Source organism: Metopolophium dirhodum, chromosome 7 (assembly GCF_019925205.1).
Source record: "Metopolophium dirhodum isolate CAU chromosome 7, ASM1992520v1, whole genome shotgun sequence".
Lineage (NCBI taxonomy): Eukaryota > Metazoa > Arthropoda > Insecta > Hemiptera > Aphididae > Metopolophium > Metopolophium dirhodum.
In genome coordinates, this window is record NC_083566.1 from 32,968,451 (window position 1) to 32,986,627 (window position 18,177).

The 18,177-nt window shown below is 32.8% G+C and overlaps 1 protein-coding gene across 2 annotated transcripts in view; it reads left to right on the top strand.

Moving 5' to 3' along the window:
* Positions 1-7,708: 7,708 nt before the first annotated feature.
* LOC132948418 (beta-1,4-glucuronyltransferase 1) overlaps positions 7,709-18,177 on the top strand; it is a 74,385-nt gene continuing 63,916 nt past the window's right edge. For both annotated transcript variants that reach the window (XM_061018858.1, XM_061018859.1), the window contains exon 1: positions 7,709-8,067. The gene's annotated coding sequence lies outside the window, so the exon portion shown is untranslated. The remainder of the gene's footprint in view (positions 8,068-18,177) is intronic.

An 18,177-nucleotide genomic window follows, 5' to 3' on the forward strand; every position in this document is an offset into this window, starting at 1 on the left:
GCGCTTAACATAATCTCCATCGTACACACTTATAATGATATCGTCCATGTATCCAATACTCGGAGATTCGCAAAGTTTTCACTGTGGTTCACTATTCTGTGAATAAATCCGTGTTTTGTGCGCCTAGGACTGCGTACAAAAGAACGCGCAGACTGCAGTGGCGCACTGCGCACCTACCATTGATTACCGAATGCCTAAACATAATATTATAATATGTATCTCTTTTTTTTTCGAGGAGTTAAAGGATCGGTCGGTCTTTATTCGTTTTTACTTTACAGAAAAATCGATGGCCATCGACGTTGTACGACAAATGCCTGAATCCAAAATGCTATATTTAGATATAAGCTAGTCTACCTGCGATATGATTTCGTAAAAGGTCAGATATTCTACAAGAACAATTCATTTTCTGTATTTTCTGTAAGATTTCCAACGGTAGGTAATCGATCGTTAAATTTATTCCGCCTTAGATGACTTATAAGTCACATAATATGGTTATGCAATGCAATTGAGCAATATTTAGTTAACGTATATATACTGATCGATCATCGTTTGATTCACTTTAACCCAGCTTGATATTGAGTAACAAATTCATACAGATATGTACTGAACAACATAATTATAATTATACGTTTCTAATTACCTACTCATTTTCAAAATTTGACAAATTCCCACTGTTTTAAAAACACCTTAAACAATTACAAATCGTATGCATTTGTTAATCATTGTGATAAATATAATCACTTCTAGGTACATTTTATTTTTTAAGTAATATTGCTCGTGAGAGATTTTCCCATGTATAAAAAAATGGATCTTCAAATGAACAAATCTCGAAAACAATACATAGGTAGTTTAATTTCAACACTTTTTATTTATTTTGTTATGGTATGTTATAATTTGTAATGTATGTGAATACACTATATACACAATGTATACTATGAAGTACCTATTTAGTTATAAAATTCGATCCAAACACAAGTATCAATAAATACAGTAAATTGTACACATTTCTTTCCTAATCAGATTTGAACTAATAATTTTGTCAAAAAAAAAAAGTCAAAAGTATAGTCATTGAGGCTGGCAATCAAGAATATTGTATTTTATAAACTTATACATAACTTAGACACATTATATTCTTTATAATGCATACTGCACAGTGTGATGCGCCTAAATGGCCTATTACGTATTTATGTATATATTGTGTTTGGTTACACCTACAACAGTTATTTGTTTATTTGTTATTTGGCAGATATCACTTTTATTAAAAATGTTTAAAAACGATTTCAACATATTTGGCGTATTTGTGATAAATATATATTACACGATAACGCATCGGAGAGTAGTAACGAGAAGTATCAAACACGATGGCTATAAATTATAATAAACGTATATATATTTATATTTCATATATTACATACCACATAACGTCGTATTACATTTAGTCGTAATTTTGCTCGGATATTGATTGAGGGACACTGCAGATGCACTCCGTTTGTTGGACGACTTTGCAATCGTGTCCCGAGTATCGCCATTTTACAGCAGGCGCCCCTTTTACGTACCGGTGATTTGGACCAATTTCGCAAAAAGTGCCCCGACACTAAGAATGATATCCTGAGCCAATAACAACTAATCATTCTTATCAAGGTCGCACTCTAATCTTTGTTTACAAATAATGTTTTCATTTATTCAATTTGTGATACCGTTTGTAAATTTGTTTTCCCGTTGTATCTCTTATATGTAATACTGTTTTCTAAAATCCAAATTGCGTCAATTCATGTACAAATAAACAAAATAATTATGCATTTATATGAATCAATAAAAAAAAAAAGATTTCTACAACACAGTTTTGATGAAGAATTTGATGAATATATACGCAATTCGCTGTGTAACAACCGCTCGGGTTGTGGTATATAATGTTTGAAAATATAACATTTTATATATAATATTATTCGTGTAATCGGTTGACGTTAATGTATATTCGTTGCCGGCGAATTGTCGAGTGGCGTGCATTTCGTCAATGTCATTTCTCGATTTACGTGTTTGTGTCAATGCTTAATTTTCGACCAATGCGTCATATTACAATCATAATATTACAAAATATATGAACAAAATACAAACGACGATAACATGAAAATTATACGTACGACCAGCGAATCAATAATCTATTTCGTCGATCGCTACTAAAAACAGTAACAACGCCTCCAGTCGTGTTCGACTATGATTAGCCTATATTATAATATTACGCTATATTATGCACGTCGAGTGGAAAAACAAACTGCATTACAATATACAGATATGCCATCGACTTACGTTTCACAACAGTTTGCAAAAATCGTATATTATGTTCTACGTTAAAATATTATATTAATACTACAATCAATATATTTTGTATAGTCGTCAAAACAATGATAATTCCAGGGGTGGCTCTAGGGGGCCCTAAGAGCTGTGGCCCCTCCAAAGCCCGTATTTACAAAAAAATGTATGTTGTTAAAAACAAAATTACAAAAAAACATATTATAATATCAAAAGTTTTCTGAAAATTACGACTTAGCCCCCCCCCCCCCCAACCATGTCACCACTGCCCCCTGGTTAATTCATAACTTAAGTCTTGAGAGCCAACCGCCATTGTATATATTATTCAACATGTTGAACTTAATTTCGTCAGTTGGTAATTAGTATACCTATGACACGAAGTGTAAAGTATAATGGAGAATAATAAATTGCAAAAAGTTTAAAAACTTAGAAAAATATAGGCGCTCTTAATATTAAAATCTCATCTCAGTGTTTTCGTAAATTTTTTGGCCTGGTATTGGGCGGTGGTTGTCCTCAGTCATAAAACGTTTACTGAGTGCAAGCACCGGTCGGTTTCATTGGTTCCCGGTCGGGTGACCACACGGGTCTTTAGTGAAAAATTCTCGCCACATATACACGTGCAGTTCAAACCAACCGTACCCTCCCCCACAGTAAAAATCAACCTAAAAAATTATAACCATCACCCAAAAATCCACGTTGCCGCTGGTTTAAACAAAAAATAAATATAAATAGATCACAATACTCTAAATACACAATTAAGGTATATTGTAATAGTTTAACTATTGAAATGTTTCTACTTCCTACCTATATCTTTAATTTTTAAATATAATAACGTATGATAGGTATAACTAACCTCCAAACAAATAACTCGGTTTTGATGAATAAACAATAATTTGTTACACATTTATTCATTATTCACCACAATACATCTGGGTAAATAGAAGAATATAAATAACAAAACGAAATGCAGTCAGCTAGGATAGTTTTTTTCAAGGATGGGCAAGTTAATGATATTTTTAACTCGTTATAAGTTAAGTTAAGTATTTTTTTTTCAAGTAAATTAAAAATTAAGTTAATTGACATTTTTAAAACATCAATTAAGTTTAAATTAAGTTAACAAATAATGTTAACTTAACTTAAATTCAATTAATGAGTTAAGTTAATTTTAAAAAAAAAATTCATTGAAAAGGTTTTAAAATAACTAATAAGCCGTGTTAATCACTTGGATACTAATAGGTATACATATGCATAAAGATACATATCATTTTAGAAATCTATATTTCACTCTGGGTTCATTTAAATCTAAATTTTAGCGTGAATGTGCTTAGGTACTGTATTGTAACATTTATAATTCAAAAAATAAATTACTCAATCATTTAAAAATCATAAAAAAATATTATATTTTTATTGAAAATATCTATTAAGTTTTGATAGGAATGTCATCTCAAAATTTTGATCTGCCATTGATTCTCTTCTCTTGTTTGGTAACTGTCCTCCAGCACTAAAAAGCCGCTCAACATTTGCAGATGAAGGGATGGCAGTATTACCTATACTTTGTATATATTTCTTCAAGTGTATTTAGTAATTCTGAAGGAGATTTAATATTTGTGTTAGACAAATAACTGTCAAAAAGAGGAGTTTATAATCGTTATTTGAATCCGATAACCGCGGTATGAACTAATAATGTATAAATGTATAATACACCAGTATAGGTAGGTAGGTAGGTAGGTATTTTTGTAATAAAATTTGTATATTATAAAATAAATTAATAAGTAATAACTATAATGAGTACCTATAAATGGGTATTAGAAATCATAGCTTGGAGATCGTATCTATACTGATGTCTTTATTTACGGACAATTAGTGTTAGGTACATAATTACCCCTATATTATTATTAATTATTTCCTAATTAATACGACATATTATTGACATTGGTTTTTATTTATAAAATTGTATACGAAATTCTTCGGAAATATACCTTTTTTTCTGATACTAATTTCTATATCCTACAAACTTATAAATTAAATAAATAATATTTTTCTTAAAAATTTCTGAAAATTCAAAATTTACTTAATTGGAAATATTAAAAATAATATAAGTTGGTTTTAAGTTAAGAGGATGTCAGTGCACTATTGGTTTTCTCTCTCTGGCCCACGCGCAACATAGACAAAACGCATTTGCGCAGAATCGTTTTTTCTATGTTTTTAAGTAATCTTTGAGTAAAATCATCTATTACAAAAAAGATAGTGAATAATATTTTTAAAGGAAAGTCATATCGATTTCTCTAAATATAGTTTCAAAACAATTTAAACATCATTTAAATATACAACATTTTTTGGTTTATTTTGAAACTCAAATACAAAGTCAAATAACAATAAAATATAAAATCGATATGACATTCCCTCAAAAATATTATTCACTATCTTTTTTGTAATGGGTGATTTTACTCTAAGATTACTTAAAAACATAGAAAAAACGATTCTGCGCAAATGCGTTTTGTCTGTGTTGCGCCGTGGGTCAAAGAGAGAAAACAAATAGTGCGCTGACATCCTCTAAACATAAAAGTTAATTACAACGGCAAACTAATAAGTTAAGTTAATAAGTTAAAATTAACTTAACTTATATAACTTATTAACTCGTTAATGCCCAGCCTTAGTTTTTTTTTTATCCATTGAACAACTATGGATAATCCAAAATTAACTTAAATTACCACATACCTAATATATTATTACTAGGGCTGGGATTTCGATGCACTTCGCATTGTTTTCCAAAGCTTACTGTGCGATGCTCGTCTTGTCACAAATTTGTTTTATGTACTTTTGAATGAGAATAAGAAAATTTATCTTGCATTTTTTGGAATTTTTTAGTTTTTAGGTAATTTTTGACATTTTTTAGGGCATTTTAAGGGTTTTAAGTAATTTTTGATGTTATTGAATTTAAAATTAAAGATTATAGATTTATTATATAAAATATTTATATGCTAACAATATATGAAAACCCAAATGACCTATTTCTTATATACAGTTCTTATATATTAAATTTATATTATATAAAATATATATATTCTTAACCAGCATAGCGATCTACTAGAGTAATAAAATCGCACCAAAGGAAATTGGAAAAATCGTTTGTCAAAAGCTTACTACGGTTTTAAATAAAAATGAAGGATTCAAAATTATTTCCAATATATCTGATATTTTAAACGGACAAGAAGGTACACAAAATTAATTTCCGGGTGATCGATCTTACAGCGAGTGATCTGACGTACTTTAAATACTCACCTATAACTTCAGTAGATGTAGAAAGGAGCTTAAAAAAACTTATTGACGGAAAACAGGAGGGCATTTCTATTTGAAAACCTGAAGCACGCTCTCGTGATTCAGTGTAACAATAAAGAATAATTTTTTATTTATTAATATATGAAGACACGCAGTAAAATAAAACATTTATGTACATATAATGTATTTTTTTTTAAATTTCAACCTATTTTAAATACATTTTTTTAATGCATTTTTTGAGTTTTTTAAATCATTTTTGCATTTTTCTAAGGTCATTTTTCGCGATTTTTAGGGACATTAAAATCCCAGCCCTAATTATTATGTTTGATTTCTAATGTTTTTAGGTGGGAGGTGGTTCTGAATTATACTAAAAAGATTTTAATAATATCAGAAAAAAAATAAATAATCGAACCATTACATTTTGTGATTCGTTGAGAGTTAAAATACAAATACAGATTTAAAAGTGGGCAGATGTTAATGAAACAAATTAATTTGAGTTAGTTAATAGTTACTGAATGCCAAAAAAGTGTACTTAGAATAATTTATTGGCGTTTCAAGTATGATATATTATTGTATTTCAAATATCAGACTATGTGACCATTTCGCCCGCCTATCTCCCGTCTATCTCCCAATCGCGTATAGATATTTCTACTGTTTAATTTTTAACAACGATAACGATAACGAGTTTATTGATTATATAGTTTTGGCAATACTAAGTATACAGGTTTGGGAGGATTAATGTATAAATAGATTATTATTATTAATAGATTATTAAAAGATTATTAGGATGTATATGACTTTTGCATTTTTTTTTGTTTGATCCTACACAATATGCTATCTTAGTTAAAAATTGGTTTCATGATTCCTGGATTCAGAATATATTAATTTTATTTTGCAATTTTTGCATTTTTAGTCATTTCTAACTAGAAATGCATTTTTTTGTTTTTTAACGTCATTTTTTTACATCTTTACTTTTTTTCATATTTTAGGTAATTTTATGTAGTTTTTGAATAAATGTGGGGGCATTTTTCTCAAATTTTAGATTTTAAAGAAAATTTGTAGAATATTCAAAAAAATAATTTTGTTATTATTATTGTGATTAAATTTATCGCAATCGTTTGCCTATTATACATATTTTATAAAACAAGTGCTTTTTCACACATTCGATGATACTCATTTTAATAATTTTATGTAGTTCTTAAAATTTAAATGTATATACTATTGTCTATTAATATTACAATTCTTATTTTAATTTATTCTGACACCCATTATCACACCCATAGCTCATAAAAATTATTATTTTTAAATAATAAATAATAAATAAATAAAATTTTTTATGGCATTTTTGTGTGTGTTTTACTTTTCTAGTTCATCGACATCGTAACTCTAATTATCATGTTCTCACTGTCTCGCTCTATCGCATTACAATATAAATAATTGTAATCACCAGGTACATACCGTATAAAACTGTCTCGAAAATCCATCCAAAAAACCATAATGTATAATACTGGACGCTAAACATTAATATTATATAACATGAATGTTCATTAATATTCTTTTGGTGCAGGGGAGAAGTGCATACAATATAATGGTATAGCTTATCAAACTAATGCGGCAGCGTCATTATACCGGATTTCTAGATACGACACCATATACTACCATGCCTATGTATAGCGTGCGAGGTGTGATAACCGCTGGTCAGGACCAGACAATATCATAACGATAAATAATAATACCTAGGTACGCAGGTGTTATAATATACCTATACGACGCCGTAAATTCTAACATATATATTATTATAATATTATAATGTTTGAGGTGCGACTGTTGTACTGGCCAAAGGGTTGAACATCGATGCGCCGGAGGGGAGGGGGGGAGGAGAGGGGCAGGGTGTTACACGCTACTGGTACATATAACATTGTTACTATTATTATTATATAATATTATTATTTTACGGCCGGTGCATCATCGTCAAAGGGTGGTGCGGCGGCCGGAGAGGAGCAACTGCAGCGCGATCGGCGCAGCCCGAGGACGACCGCGACGGCGGCGGCGGAACCGTATATTCAACACATGGCCGGCGTCCTCGTTCTCCGCCGCCGCCGCCGCCGAGTGCCCAAGTGCCGCAGACGGCAGACACTCGACAGTCGCCGACACACCGTCACGGAACGACCGCGCGCGTCTCGTCTGCAGCTCTCACACACGACACCGTCGTCAGTCGTAGTGCGTCGCCATCGGAGAGACCCGTCGACCATCGAGTGTCGCAGCGCCAATAAAATAATAATAATAATAATACGACTTAAAAATATTTCAATAATAAAACCCAACGGTATCAATAGTAGTATTTTCGGTTCTTGTGCAAGTGTCGTCCCGATCGCGCGGATCGGTGCGAAATTTTTTATCGTCATATTTTTCTTTCAATTTCTGTGGTTTTTTTTTTTTTTCATGTGCTAGAAACGAACCCAGCAGTATACGTCGTCGGTAAGTTAAACCTGTTGTAATAGTTTTTCGAAAATATCGTTCACCGAGGTTCCACGCAACGTAGTATTGTATAGGTATTTGTAATACGAATACTTATTATGTGTACTTATTAACCGTGTTTATGTAGGCACGTCGTTTTCGAGTTTGTCGTAATTTATTATACTCGTTTTGGATATTAAACTGTCGCTGGACTAATATTATTTTTTTCGCGAATAAAATTCCAACTCTTTTCACGTACATAATATATAATTATTATTGTCAATTTTTTTTTTTTACATACATGCACGTCATGCATTTGTTTAATTATAGGGACATAATATCTAAAACGTATTGTTTTGTAATTTTCGTTTGTGTAAAATTGGAAATTAACTTTTGAATTGATTATATTTGAATGGATGTGCAGTGGTGCAGATTACCCGGTTTCACTTGTGTGTTCCAATCACTCGATTTTTAATAATAATATGTGAAAAACGGTTTACGCGGTTGCCATAAAAATATATATTTTGAACATTGTTTTGGACGATCAAAAATTTTAGTTTCACCGGCAAACTGTCATATTCTAAATTCTAATAAGATCAACGGATTATATCGACTTTTTTTGTCACACGTGCATTTTTTTTATATAGGTATACATTTTAAAATTTCGTATTCCGTGACTCGTAATGTACTTACCTAATTGAAACACATTTTAATGTATAATTTATACGTAAAACATTATAATATCTCGTTTGCTCTATTACTCGCTGATGCTTACGATAAATATTATTATTTATTATTCGTTGAATACCGGGCGTTATACGCATAATAAAATAATATCGGTTATAATATAAAGTTTAATGTTTTCAACGATTTTTTTTTTTTTTTTTAACGCCAAGTCTGCGGCATCGGACGTAAAGACTAAAGGGCAAAAGGCCATTTTCTCCCCCACAGCGGATCAGCAAATCGCGTGACACCCAGCCCTGGTGGCTATTCGGTTCGCACGCGAATTCGTCGACTTTAATTATATCGTGGCGCTGCGCTCGGAATATTAATTACAACGCAGCGCGCCTTGATATAATATAATATATTGTGAGTTGTGTTAGTGCGCGTGGTATAATCCTCGTCCCAGCGATGGTCTGTAGTTATAAAAAATCCCGTAATCGGCCTAATGTGTTTATGTAGTGTCTACGGTACGTACCTATATAGTTGCATTTTGCAAACGACATGGTCGTAGCTTATGTACCTATATATATAGGCGGCGGTTTGCGAATGCGTACAAGAGGCACACGTGCCGGCGAATACCGCTGCGGTAGTCGAGGAGCGGACGACGAGAGATCGCTGGACGACACGCGCGGAAATCGACGCGGAAATTCACGCATTGCGGACTTCTTGCGATATGTCAGCTGTCGGGTAACACAGTTTGCCGTGGCGCCAACACTGACTACCTCGCCGCCATCTGAACCACAGACCCCTCCACACTCCTACCAACCACCGCGGTAGTGCCGGAGAGAATAGCCAATAAGTCTTTTTTCGAAAAATTCGAGTTTTTTCCATTAAAAACGTATGTAATAAATATATATTTTTTTTTTTTCGAACGAACAATAAAGCGCTCCAGGTGAGTTTCTATACGCGTGCATTAGCGTTTTGCATACAATGCCTGGCTATATTTTTTACGATTTTACCGCATTTCCATAATGCGTCGCACACGGTACATCATGCTATACCTATATAAACAAACTGAGCGGATATTATTTACGAGCCTACTGACATATGTTAATACAAAAATCGACCCCAAGTTGCATATTATGCATAGACTAAAGGTATAACAATAATAATAATATGTACGAGGGACCTTTAGTTAGCCGCGCGTGGACAACAATCGATCGACTGTATTATACGCGCAACCAACCTACCTGTACCTAAATAATAATAATAATAATATAATAATAATACAAACGCGCGCACAACAATCCGTTTGCCGCCGTTGGTTGCTATGTGTCGTGTGATTGTGTGTGTATATGACGGCATATTCTTATTCGCCGAGGAGCAAGCTGTCACCTAGAGGGTGGATTTCATAAGTATCGTCAATATATACGTACATAATACATATTATATAGTATATTTTATATATAGGTTTACGCCGTCGGACAGGCCCTGTACACCTGTATATATCAGCAAATAATATGTCGTATGTACCTAACTATAATAACAATAAAAGTATAACATAGTATAATATATAACCTCGGCTGTTATATACACAATACCGACATTTTTACGAGTGTAGGAAGTAGCGTCATTTGTGGCGGTGTGGAGGAAGGCTGACGACAAAACGGCATATTTTTCACTCGTATAATCTTAAGAAAACAATAACAGAAATAACGCCACTCGAGTGTAGATGTGATACAGTAGGACACATATAGGACGTACAATAAATACGCAATATATATCATATTATAACTTATCGATCCTATACACAGGACCCTGCTGCAGTATAAGACGACGTGCAAACAGGCATTTGATAATACGCACGTACATGGTATATATATAATACATTAATACATTATTATGCATTAGTATTTATGTGGCGCAAGAGAGCGCCGTTCCGAAACAAATTCATCGCACGAAACTGCAGTAATAATAATAATAATAATAATAATAATAATAATATCCTATACCTACTTGAGAAGGATGTCGTTCACAGCCCGGATTTCTGTCTATATACACATTTCTGCAGACTTCTCGATGCGGCAGCAAGAACAAATAAAGCGACACACACACACACACGTATTACATAATACATATATTGTAGTACGTCTGTACGCGTATTTATATGTATATCATATAATATATATATGATATTAATATTATATCCCTTTCCGGCGCGACCGGTCTCCACTCCAGCGATGGAACCCAAAGACCAGCCGCGGTACACGCGTTATTTTAAAGTGCACCGTTCTAAAATAACTCTTCAGCCGTGCGTAATATATTGTGACCGTCTGCCAACATTCGGTATAATATTATTATTATACTCTGTTTTGTCAAATCTGTTTTGTTCGATCGGCGGCTACCACGTGTACACACTACACACAGCACATATTATTATTATTATTACGCACTTCGAAGCAACCCGTCTCGAGAAAACGAGCCCGTCCAGTCACCGCCCGCACCGACACGGCAACACCGCTTACAGTCGTTAGTTGTTCGTATAATATAATATTATCATGGTGACATTGGTGACCAGACGTACTTTTTTTTTTCCGACAGGACGGTTTTAATTTTTTTTTTCAATCGCCCCAGTGTCCTTGACAAGTATTGAGTAGGCATGTAAATACAAATACTGTACTCCGAGTGAGGGGGTGATTTTCTAACGAAGGAGAGGCTATACGTTTTAAAACATACGTTTTTTAGTCCTTACAGTTTATATCTATGCACATGACATAAGTGGGTAGATACCTACGATAATAATATGATTGAAACAATTCCACGATTTTGTTTCTCACCCGTACCATATACCTACCTGTGTATTATCATAGTAGAAATTAATAACGAACTTGCTGGCAATAGATCAAACGAATTACATTATCGTTTATAATATATCGCGATTAACATAAATATGCGAACGTTTTGGAATATATTAAACGGTATACCTAAATAATAATTAATTCCGGCATCGTAAAATGTTTGATCGCAGTTAAATTTTTAGTATTCCGCCGGACGCCGCGGGTGTTTTCTTCGAGTCTTGTAATAATAAACTGTGCGTACGGTCACGGCGTCCGAAGGGTATAGTGTCTGTTACCAAGTTAACATATAGGTATGATATACGTCTTACAAACGGCGATGGGTTCGTCGAATTCGATTTTCTCTTTTTGAAAAGAACAGCAAATTTAATTTGTACATGGGTCGTCTTTTATTCAATGCTAGTCGGAGTCCGCAGTGTCGGTTTATTTTTTTTTTTTGCACACGGTACACACCGCGTACGAAAAGGTAAGATATTCGATATAATATCCGACACTAGCGAAAACCATTTGACAAATAATTTTTCTGACCGTTGTCAAACATTTGACAATGGCCCGCGTACGTACTCCGGCGTTCATCCGCGACTTCTCAGTTATCGTCTGCGCCGGACGGATAGGAAATTCGAAAATACCTTGTCCGGGTGCGCAGCGCGTAGAAAGTGTATATCACGTGGACGGCACATTATACCTACACATAATATCATATAAATGTCTTGGGTAGCTATATACACTACACTCGTTACATAGGTGTACCTACTCTGTGTTTCCGAAAACCGGTTGCCGTGTCTCTCTCTCACCCCCCCCCCCCCCCTCTCACTATATCTCTTTATGATTTTATATATATATATATGTATATACTATAGTAATAATAATAACAACACATATAATACGATGCACATAAACAAACATTCTTCTATCCACCGTTTTCATTACAATACACATCATCCGCATACAATACTTATACCTGCTGTATATTATAAAACGAGAAAACATTTCCGTTACACAAGTTTTATGCATATTTTATTATTATTATTATTATTATTACCGGTGCCGATCGCGATGTTTTCTCAAATCCGGATCTTTATATATACAGATTTTCGCGTCTCGGCTGCATCCCGCCGCGATTCGCTGGCGTATTATGTTTCGACGACCGTCACATATACTACAACCATCATCGTTATTCGGATATAATAATATAATATAATATATGAGCCGGTAAAGCGTACATGCGAAATGGCCTGATTGTTATATTATTCGTAGACGCATTGTATTATATTAATTACCTACACAATATTCGTATATTATTATTATGCTTGCGTTTTTGTTGTCTTAATCTCCAGCGCTCTCTCCCCCGTATTTCTGTCTCGTCCGGTCCAGACGTCCAGTCTCATTGTTATCGTATCCCGTACAATGCACGTAATGTATAATACGTGTTTTGTCACCACTGGGCACACCAACACACACACACGCGCGCACGCGCAATACCCGACACCAGACTACACCGGCGCTATACGCAATATTGTGGTTGTTACAATTTTTTTTGTCGTTGGAGGACATTGATATTTCTCTGTTTGGATAATATTTTATCCGTCGCAGGGGTGTAAGTCATTAGCATTTCTGTGACTTCTGACCGGGCAGGTCATGACGACCAAATTACACTGAAATTAGAATATATTTCCCGAGCAAACAATAAATTATACTCCGAAAATAGAAAATTAACTGTTGAACAATAAACACTGTGCTACAAAAATATAAATATTATATTACCTACATAATGTAGCATATAATTAAACAAAATCAGACGTTACAATACAATCCAATTATCAGACGTTCATAAATATAACACGAGAACTGAAAATCTAAAATTACCAAAAATAATAACAGCTACTTGAGTATAAAAAAGGTTCCAATGTTTAAAATAAATTGTATAAAGTTTGTTAGGTATCTTTAAATCATTACTGTAGAGATGGATATTGAATAATGAATATAAATGTTTTACAAATATCGTTTATTACTACTATAAAATATTATTTTAAACACTATTATTAATATTTTCATTATTACTACTATAAATCCCCAATCACTGTAGCTGCTGTGAATAGTTCAATAGTATAATATAATAATATAGCCGTCTATATTTCTACGGCGAATTGGGTAAAGTTGTCCGCGAAACGAACACCTGTCGGCCATGATGATATAGGTCACACAGAATACCTATACTTTTAATTTTTCCAACGTGAAATGCATACTGACAAAATGTGCACACTTTATCCTTAGTCGATTATATATTATTATTAGCTCCGTCATATAAAAATTTTACATCTATATTTATTATTAGATTTTTTAATCAAAATTGAACGTTGTATGTACTAAAAATTGATATTATTTGGAAAAAAAAATGTCCGAATAAACTCGTAGTCCACTTTATCGATGTTCACACAAAAAAAAAAAATATAAAGATCATTACAATATTTTCCTTTTTATCGTTTTTTCTGCATATCGGGTGTTAAAATAAAACCCGTGGGATGATGACGCGAATATAAAATGTATTATGGTTACATCCGAATGGAATTTATTTTCACGTGTCCGATATATACTCATTTCGTTACCAACTACACACACACCCGCACAATAAAAAATAACCATTTCCTCGTACACTTAATAACATATTTGTACATTACTATATGTACGTACGAGCGATAACATTCTTTCAATTAAAATCAACGTCACTAAAGAGCTGTGACTCGCGCGCGTCTAAGAAATAATTACCCTTCGTCGACACCTTAACCGTACGTGCTGGTCGTAATCAAGTATATACATATTATAATAGGTAATACACTATGCACCTATAATAAATAATATAAATTGATTACGGTGTGAAATGTTAGAAACAGTATCACATCCCCACCCACGAGCCGCAGGTAATGTTGCCAAGGCAGTGTATCATATATTTAATCAATTTGCCCAGGCCTTTAAGGAATAACAATAAACAAGGTTTTTACATTTAAGTCGTCTAGACAGGTTTTTAGTTTTTACTTGTTATACATACAAAATACAAATATATAAATGTAAAATGTGTGTTATGTACCACGTATATTATACATACCTACACCATTATCATACATCTGTACGGTCTGATTAAATAATAAATAATATATTTTGCTTACACGCTGGAGATAATATTTAAAGTTCAATTGGCATCCAAAGTGGTAATTAAATACGATGTATCTGACACCCTGGTACAGTGAGCATAACAATACAGGGAATATAGTTCATTTTCCAGGAAATATTATAATATACGTACTGTACTGCCACATTCAGATATTATAGTATATAATATTACTATCTATTATATTGTATTATTGTATAACTATTCGACAATATCGTAACGTCTCAAGGATGACTTACTAAATTACATAACGGGGTTTCTATAGGAATATTATAATTTATCAAATGTATAAGTTACCTACAGGTATCTACTTATTTTATACATTACAACAATTGTACGAAATTGATTCATGTTTCCCCGACGAACGGAAAAAAAGTCTCATTAATTATCATTTATCATATATATAGTATCACACTATACATTATAATGGGTAGGTTGGGTGCGGAAAACTCGTAAAAATTAAATAAAAAGATGAAATCTGCTTTTCACGTAGTTATACACTTAATCTAAAAGTTGGAACCAGGAATTTCAAATATGGTCGGATAAAATCCTACAACTTTTTGGAAGCCAATTAAAATAAAGTAAAAAAATTGTGAATTTAACCGTCGAACATTCATTGAATTCTCATTTTAAGGACAACAATATTATTAGATTTCCAAAACATGAACTTTTCGACGGTTGTTACGATCAACGACTTTTTGCATTGAGATTGGAATAATATTATACGAATAGAACGGATACGTCCTCAGAGCAGTCATAAACAGCAACAACTATAACCTGCATTATTATACCACTATATATAGTACCGGTGTGGCGGTATATCATATATTATAATATATACCGCACTTAAAATGGCACTATATTATAGGCGTGCCCGTTCGATTATGCTGTTTGGTGTACGACGTCCAAACACGCCTCTACTATATTATATACCTATACGGTTTTATTTTTTCAAAGACTCTTCCACATAAAGTATACACTATAATGAGGTAGGTAGCACTACACCACTAAGACCAAAAGGCGCGAACGGGGGGGGGAGTTATTTTGGTTTCTCTCCGATGGCGGGGAAGGGCAACTAGGTAAATATTATAAACACATAACGGCTACCATATCATCTTACCACAGCACCATCCACATCACCATAGAATATTAAGCACTCGACCGCACACTGACACATTATACGGAACATTTTGTACATATTTATTTGCAAAGACATTTATTATGATATTGCATTATTATAATGTAGGGAGTATACTGTATAGTGTATAGGTACAGTATACATAATACACGTGCACTGTATATAATACATCAATTTATATACACATAAACACGTTGGCATTTTAGTGTGGCCCACCGAAAGGCTACTGTGTCAAAGTTCAAGGGCTCGGCAGTTTTTTTAAAATCATGTAACATAAAAATATTATGTGATGCATAAAAAACTAAATTTAAAAATAAGGATATAGATTATATTATTATAGGTACAAATATGCGTACATCAATATCGATCGTTTTCAATATAGGTACTCCCATAAATCAATATATTTGGAAAAGTATAATGTATGCCTATATGTTTGGTGACATTAGCCTTTAGGTGAAACTTCAAACTTCAAATACGTTTTAAATCAAAATCTCTAGTATTTTTAAGAGCTAAGAATAAAAATTGTTAGAATAAGAGATATACCTGTGCATACCTAAAGTATACGGCTATATTTTTATAAAAATGTCGTTGAACTTCTTTCTTTCTCTCTCTCTCTCTCTCTCTGTAGATGGCCTCAAGTTGTTTGCTATATTTTACACTGTCAATTTATTTATAGGTCTATGATATATACATTACACACTCACTAAATGTTCATAATTTTCGGTCATGCGAGCACCTACATTTTATTATGAGCATGTAGAAGAAGTGTAAACATTGGACGGTTTCATATCCGTTCATATTGCCTATGTAGGACGCCGATCGCATTAACGAAAAATATTATACTTTGTGTAAAATTATTAACTTCGTCATCATAGCAATGCAAATGGGATTTTCGTTGTAAGCGAATGTTGTACGATACTATTAATTGTGTATGTCCAATAATGATGGCTAACCGTTTTGAATGTGTCACGTGGATCGACAGGCCGCGGAAGACGCTGACGGCCACAAAGTTTTATTGCAATTTATAATAATTATTAGTTCGGTCGTCAACACTAGTCGGGTTTATCTTCAACCGTGACGATACAGTATAGAATCCTCTAGATGGTATTATATTTTTAAAATAATACTCCTATATATAGTCCTATTCGTACTATACGTTTATGATGTACAAACGTTTTGTTCAGTTTCGAAGGTTTCAATGTAAAGACTAATTAAATAAAGATTTGTGAATTTAATTATAATATATATATATAATAGTACCCATGTCCCATATTATATTATTATCACGTATCACAAATACGCGAATAACTTTGAAATACTTACGCAATTTATGCAGTATGGGTAGTTAAGTATATGAAGCAAATGCACCGTCAATGCACTATTATAATATAAGTACCTACTATTGGATATGCGCCTTACTAGAACTTCTTATGATTAATACGCGTATACAATACAAATCCGCTATATGCATACCAACGCAATAGATATTATTACTTTTCAAACAAATTTATCCCGTTTCAATTATATCGTTTGATTTAACTTTGATGATCGAATTCACGACTTGGCCTAATCGTCTAAATTTCAGGACACATATTATGTCCACGTATAGATTTAAGTTTCATTAACGTTTGTGTATATTATATAATATACGTAGTCGTCGTAACCCCGATACATAACACTATATATTATTACTTATTTTTGTTCTTATACCGTCAAACACGAAAACCATATTATAATGTTTGAAAAATTATTTACTCGGTGTATACAACAGTTATAAAGATATAGTTACAAACGTCGATGGATTTACGTGTATTAGGTTTTAGGTATAATATGAACTATCGGATATTGATCGACCCATAATCTATGTATACCAAATATCATTTAGGTTTAGTATTTTACTGAACAGTGCCAATTATTATATTTTTTAAACAACCTCAGGTTCTGGTTTAAATATTATATTTTTTGTATATTTCAATTATGCCAAACATAATATACACATTTATGTAGATGCATAATAAGTACCTACTTAACAATCTACTCATGGCATGTCTTCTTCTTATATTACGATTAACCTAAAATTACTCAGTTATTATCTGAGTTTTTTTCTTTAAATATATACTATTAAAACGTCACAACTGACGTGCTTAATATAGATATAGATGCGGCGCAAAGCCGCAAAACCCCCGAGGGGACGCACATCTCGTCATTATTTCATTGGAAAGTGTCGAAAAGAAGTCGCACATTTAATACATTCATATATAGGTACTTTAATAATATTAAATCATAATATGATATAAATGATATTATGA